Raw genomic sequence first — 7,935 nt, forward strand, 5'->3', positions numbered from 1 at the left:
TTACTGTGAGGCAACAGTGGTAACCACTACACCACCGTGCCACCCATTATACAGCTCTTACAAAAGCTAATTATATTTTGGCTAGACAGCTAAAGACTGCAGCTAAACATTCTTCTTTAGAGATAGAGAGAGAGAGAGAGAGAGAGAGAGAGAGAGAAAGAGAGAGCATGTGATGTCTGGTCATATCCACATAGACAAATAATTAAGAATAATAAGTGAGTTTGAAAGGTTGAAGTGGTTTGAAAGGTTTGTTCTGAGATCAAATGTGCAATACAGTGTATACACAGGGGCAATAGATTCTTTCCTTGCTATTTAATTCATCTGGATTCGATTACCCCATTTCCTATCATTTACACTGTACATTGTATCTAATACAATGTGTTAATGAACAGTTATACCAGTCCACACACCATGACCTAGCCTGTCTCGTCTAATCAGCACAAAGCTAAGACTTTCTACTGGGCTGATTTCCTTTCCTGCAAGTGGATTAATGACGTGTGCCTCATAATACCATTACAACCCATAGCAGAGGGCACATACTCTGGGGTGGCATGGGGTGGATGAAGAGTAGTATGTGTGTCCAAGCAGAAATCATTTTGCATTGAACTATGACCAGCCATCCTTCCTTTCTCTAATGCAATGCTAATCACAAATCAGTGCATAATGGTGACTTCTCGACTAAGTGCTTACGACACTGTGTGCCATTTAGAGTTACTATTAGCACGTAGCCCAGCGGCTTGACATGAATCCAGGTGTATTTATAGAAGGCTATTGTGGCACTGTGGGGAATGAATGAGAAAGTATGCTGTTTTAGTAATGGTCACCAATGGACTCTGTAAGTAATGTAAGCTTTCTTCCATTAACTTGAGGTAATATATATCTATATAGAAAACTCCAATACTCCAACTAATAGTGACACATACGTGAGTGCATATATTCATAACATCTGATTTGGAAGTGAACAGAAATGTTTCAGACATCAAACATGAAACGCTGATATGCGCTACATTCCATAATTTCAGGGTGTGTATTAAATTAGAGAGTTCCTGGAAACATGTTATGAAAGAGCTTTTATTTAAAGGGCCCATGGCATGGTGGTTTGTTGATGCTTTAAATGGGCTCGTGGAGGCTTCTGGATGTTATATCCGCAGCCTTTCTCGAAATGAACCCTCGGTACGTAGATATAGCCTCCTGGGAGAAAGCCCCATTTCAGCGCTTTTCCCAGTGCGTCGTTTTGCTAATGAGAAGCAGGAGGCGGGGAAGGGTAGACAGTGGGGGCGTGCCATGGGGGGAGGGGGAGGGGCTGCCGTCTGTCTCCCAAGCCGGCCGAGAGCGCTCCTCGTCGGGCACAGCCAGGCGGGCGAATGCCCTGGTCCGTCCGCCCTGTCTAAAAAAATGGTACAACTCGAGCCCATGTACCTGGCTAACTGCAGGAAGCGGTTAGCTGCACAGCTAATGTAGCCATTGCTAGGCTAACGCACCGATTTTAAAACACGGCAAAACGACCAGTTATACACTTACTTGTTCGGTGTTTGTGGCTGATGCGGCAGGGATGCTTGGTACGGACCCAGGCTTCAGTGACAGTTGATGTGCAAAACCTGCCCTGTACTGTCCCAAGTTGTGGAAACATTCATCAGGAAAATGCTTCTGACAAACATACACCGTCTTAGGTAGACTCGACGGCGTATTATTGGAGTAAATAAAATTAAGCCACTGCGTCTTCAGGGGCTCTCCCATCGGCAGTAAAAACAGACTCTTTTCTGTGTTGTCACATCCATGTACAGCGCAATTTCCATGTTGTGTCTTCTATGGGCTCCTCACTACAAAATGTAGTCATGTCTTCTGCGCATGCGCAGTAGGCTTCGCGCATGCGCAGTAGGCTTGGTAGGACAAACAGCAACTTTTGAGTTGGGCGGGCAATCCATACAGTGGGTGGGAATCCAGAGGGGGGGCGTGGGGATCATCTCCCTTGCTGACGTAGGCAAGGGAAGAGTTTATCAACGTGCCGTTTTGATGCGCCATTCTCAAATGTTGGGCATAGTTTGGTTTACACATTATGAAATTTCTAGCCACTGGGGTGACTTAAGAAGGTCAGAGGAACTCATTTTAACGTAAAAAAACCTCAGAAAGTGAAAATTTCATGCCATGGGACCTTTAAAGATTTCCATCATCAAAGAAAGTCTCGTATTTCCTTACAGAAAAGTCATATGAACTTCACATGTCATTGATTTACGCATGTGGGTATTAAACACTTCATGTGTTATTTTAGGCCCAGTTTTCTCAGGTCGACCATGTTTTTATTTTCATGTCATTTATTCACACTGAAATGTTCACTTGTCATGCAGGCCTGTGTGGTGTTCTTTCTTTCTTTCTTTCTTTCTTTCTTTCTTTCTTTCTTTCTTTCTTTCTTTCTTTCACATTTTCATGTAAATTTTTCATATTTGGCTTTTATTGTCACATGTGAATTCTCGCACGATTTGCTTACCTTCTCATTAATGCTCAACATGTAGGGTATACGATTTCATTTTTTCAGATATAACTTTCTCACATGATCATACTGTATATCATATATTTTGTTTACTTTCAAAATGTACTGTACATTCATATGTTGTTGTTTTTTCCATGAGTCATATAATCACATGTGAAATGTATAGTGTGTAGTTTTTACATACAGTTTGTCAGGAATAAGTGAAAGCAAGAGGAAGATTGTGCAGACGAGACCATGCAGTTCTTAGTTTTGAGCTACGGTCCCTGAACTGAGGTTTTATATTGAAAATCATATGAATGATATGGGGTGGCACGGTGGTGTAGTGGTTAGCACCGTTGCCTCACAGCAAGAAGATTCTGGGTTCGAGCCCAGCGGCTGGCGAGGGCTTTTCTGTGTGGAGTTTGCATGTTCTCCCCGTGTCTGCATGGGTTTCCTCCAGGTGCTCTGGTTTCCCACAAAGACATGCAGGTTAGGCTAATTGGTGGCTCTAAATTGACCATGAGTGTGGATGGTTGTTTGTCTATGTGTCAGCCCTGTGATGACCTGGCGACTTGTCCAGGGTGTACCGATAATGGATGAATGAATGATATGATACCTCAGTATTAAAATTCAGACATTCTTTAACTTTTTTCCAAACAAATCTATCCATCTATCCATTATCTGTAGCCACTTATCCTGTTCTACAGGGTCACACGCAAGCTGGAGCCTATCCCAGCTGACTATTGGCGAGAGGCGGGGTACACCCTGGACAAGTCGCCAGGTCACCAATTAGCCTAACTTGCATGTCTTTGGGGGAAACCAGAGCACCCGGAGGAAACCCACACAGACACGGGGAGAACATGCAAACTCTACACAGAAAGGCCCTCGCCAGCCACTGGGCTCAAACCCAGAACCTTCTTGCTGTGAGGCAACAGTGCTAACCACTACACCACTGTGCCGCCCCATATCATTCATATGATTTTCAATATAAAACCTCAGTTCAGGGACCGTAGCTCAAAACTAAGCATTGCATGGTCTCGTCTGCACAATCTTCCTCTTGCTTTCGGTGTAGTGGTTAGCAATGGTGCTAATCACTACACCACTGTGCTGCCCCAAACAAATCTATGACAGAGCAAAACATTGGTTTGTATTGCTATATTATGTTGTTGTTGTTTTTTTTTAAAGCTAGTGATAGTGATAGTTTTCATGAAATCTTCACTTTGTTATTTCTGATATGGCAGATTTATCAAGCTCGTGTAGAAACCAGCAGGTGGCAGTAAGCAAACATGAGAAAAACACTAATTCTCACTACACTTGTTATAGATAAACACACTGTCAGATATGTTCAGTTTTAACAGGCCTAACAGGAGGGATTATTACCTAGATTTGATGTAGATTATTGAGATTAACACACTGTGAAAAATCCATCGTAAAAATCATAAAGCAGCACCTCGCCTTGATTTAAATAACTAAATAACAGAACAGATACAATTTTACATTCAGGGTTTTATATTCTACTGTGTGTTCTTTTATATCTGTTTCATCGCAGGTGCAATTAAATGTAATGCATTTGTGCAGGATAATTGGGTATCAAAAACACCAGGGGATTACCAGATTATGATAGACAACCCACTCAGGTCCCAGACAGGGCCATCCTGCTGGTCACGGATGTGTGCACTGTTTGGATAGACATGAGATGGCACGCTTGTGGCTGTGACCTTCATGGTGGCTTGCTCCCCTCTCCGGCACTGATTTCTGATTTACCGCCGAGCTGTCGCTCCTGTCAGGGCCTATGGGGTGCTTTCCATGCTCTGACAGTGGAAATCAAGGGCAAGTATAGGTGGCGAAGCAGGAAGGCTACAGCAAAGGGCATGGAGACATGTTTCAAAAGCAATGTCAGCAGTGTGTGTTAAAAATACTGGTTCCCCCCTCCCTTTTTTTAGGATTGTTGAAGGACTGTGATGAGTCCTGCTGTGAGGCTCTTCATCAGTATCATCCAGGTTATGAATGGGACTGGGTTTACACTACAGATACTTACACCACAGGGCTGATAAATATATAGGTTTCAATAACTATAATGCAAAGTTGCTGCTGTAACTTTAATTCGAGCACCAGAGGAAGGGCATTTTAGTTTACTGCGTGTTCTGACACATGATTCAACTCATAATAGCCTTGGTAATTAGCTGATACACTGAATTATGTCTTAGAGCCAGAAAGAATTATATATGCCTGACTTACCACACCAGCACGAAGCTTTTGATTTGCTCAAACCCAGTGTATCACTCAACAACCCCTATCTACTGACATCTTGCAATCATCTGATTATCATACGATGTTTACCATAAATTTGGCACAGTACAGAAAATAAGAAATGTGCCTCTGTAGGGAGCAGGCAAGCACAGGAGGTTGAGGGAGTCTGGGCCTCTCAGAGCAGATGCTGAGGCTGATGATGATCGATGTGTACGCGAAGCTTGTTCAGGGACCGGGGGAGCTTTTCACACACTCTGCCCATTCTGTTGTTTCAATGAGATCTCATCCACTAATTCTCCGAGACAATTAACTTTATAAAGTGAAAGACCATACTGAAACTTGCCATGTTTTATCTGCCTGTGTTTTTCCCCCCTGTAAATTTTAGGTAAGGACTACAGATTTTGAATAAAAATATTTACTAATACATACTGTACACACCTAAAGGTGACATATAAAAGGAAAAACCCCACAACATAAAGTGTATCAGAAAAGCGTCGGGCCGTCACAAGTTACCAGAAGAGCTTCAGTGTAGTGTAGATTCTACAAGTCTCTAAAACCATACTGGAGGTTCTACATGAACATGGTTCATACATGAACATGGTTCTTCCAAAAGATATTCCCTCGAATGTTATGATGATGATGATGATGATGATGATGATGATGATGATGATGATGATGGAGCTGTCTAACACGTCTGTTCAAAATGTTCCATAGGTGTTTATTTGGGTTGAGATCTGGTGACTGTGAAGTCCAGAGAATATGATTTACATCATATTCTTCCTTATCAAACCATTCAGTGGCCCTCGAGTGCCCTGTGGATGGGGGCGGGGTCATCCTGAAGGATACCACTCCCATCAGGATAGATAGAAATGTTTCATCATAGGATAAAGGTGATCAGTCAGAATAACTTTGTATTGATTTGCAGTGACCCTTTATTCTAAGGGGACAAGTGAACCCAAACCATGCCAGTAAAATGCTTCCTATCGTATCACTGAGCCACCAGATTCTCCTCTAATTTGTCACCAGTCTGTATGTTCTGTCACTATATTTTTCTATTATATGCAAACGACATACTATTTCCTGTTGTATAACTTTGTTTCAGTTATAAAAGCCATTTTACTAGGCTAAAAGTAATTTTGCTATTCTATAATTTGTGCCTATTCTGCCTAATTTACACAGCTAAATATGTATCGCATTTAATTGTGCTTTCATTGTCTTCACAGTTTTGCTCATGTATACTTTGTGATAATGTAACACAACGTGTTAATTGCCTACCTCTCATGTTAAATATTTTTTTCTCCAGAAACTATTACTATACTCGATCTAACACACACACACACACACACACACACACACACACACACACACACACACACACATTGATTTGTCAATTTGTCAGTGAATGACAAGTCTCTTCTGACTGCCTGACTCTTTTTTTTGTAAGTGCATTTACACACAAGCTGACCATTTATTGTGTCAGTGGTTGGTCAGAGCAGATATTTGTGGCCTGTAAAGCATCCCCAATGGCAACTGCTTCAAAGCACACAAAGGATGCAGGAGCAAAACATGTCTCTGATTACTCGCTAATTGGTTCCAATCCTACTCCATCCCATGTGGACAAAAAGGCATCTCTGTTGGTTGTCAATCACTGGATCTTAGTGTTCTCAGATTTTCTATCTCACCCTCTGAGAGATGTGCGAGTTTGTGTGTGTGTGATTGAGAGAGAGAGAGAGAGAGATTGAGATTCATTCACCAGTGCAGTGTTATATTAAAAACACACATAGCAATGTTTCTTGATGCATCTTTTAGGGTTGCAAAAAAATCTTGTTTCTTTCTTTCTTTCTTTTGTGTGTGTGTGTGTGTTTTGTTTTTTTATTTTATTTTCAGGGATTCCAGGATTTTATAGCTATTTTAATTTTTTTTCAAAGCAGTCAGACAAAAACTATGGATTTATATCATTATTTAGATGCTTAAAGGATGAAAAAGGCCGGAGAATCTGCAACATACAGTCAAATAGTCAACCTGTGACACAATGCCCAGATATTACAATATGTCATATAGCACATGCCAACACAGGCTATTTTCTGACAGGAAATAAGATAAGAAAAGACATCCTTGAATCCTCAGAGTCAGCTTCTCATGGTACAGGATTAGAAACCTTCAAACTGCACATCAGTGAAAGTAACCGATATTTATGTAGTGATTTGTGCTGATGATGTTTGGTACCAATGATAAGAGCAGTCTGTTCAAATCTCTCAACCTTCCCACATATTTTCACTTCACTGATACAAGGGAGTTATTTCATTCTTGTAATATATCCATACGCTCTTCTATGCAAAGATGGACCATTCTCAATTTTGACGTTACTGAAAATGATTTTATTCACCCATTTACAATAAATTGATATAAACCTGCCCAGGTGTGTTGCATTTGGTAGGATTAACGTTTAAGAAAAAACACATTTCAGTAATAAGCACATACAGTAAGTCAAAACATATCACAAACAGACCAGCAGGTAACAAGAATTAGTTTTATCTACACAAGTATCCTATTCAAGATCATTTTGCGTTATGTAAATTTCCTTGCTCTTTCTTGCCAATACATGCAGCTGAATCGGATTATTTGAGAATTTGCTCATTATACATCTTATTCGTTGCCTGTACAAAACTGGAAAGGAAAACAAACAAACAAACAAACCCACACGTGACCCATGCTTTAAACCAATCAGAGTATGCAGTGCATGTGGCTGCCTTGAACGTAGATAAAACTGAACATTAATAAATCTTTCTCATCTCATCAGTGACGTCAGCCAACAGCGCGCGCTGCTGTTCTTTGATAAATGATCAACAACAAACATGATGAATACAAATCAATCAATCAATAAATAAATAAATAGATGTCGGGAAACCGATTATTAAATATTAAGAACCTTCAAAGAAACAAAAAACAAGTAAGTAAGTAAATAAATAAATAAATAAATCGTATCCAACACGCGAATTAAAGTATACGTTTTAAAAACGTGGACGCTATTACTACTGCGCATGTGCGTCAAACATCGTCCGGATGTTGTGGAGATTCCACTTTTTTCCCTTAAGGCTGCCAATTTGTCATTTCACAGTTACGAGCTCGGATCCTGAGTGGCTCTTGACCGTCCGTGAAAATATTCTTTTTTTTTTTTCTTTTCTTTTTTTTAAACGAGGACGCAAACGACGTTGTGA

This window comes from Neoarius graeffei, chromosome 24 (assembly GCF_027579695.1).
Source record: "Neoarius graeffei isolate fNeoGra1 chromosome 24, fNeoGra1.pri, whole genome shotgun sequence".
Lineage (NCBI taxonomy): Eukaryota > Metazoa > Chordata > Actinopteri > Siluriformes > Ariidae > Neoarius > Neoarius graeffei.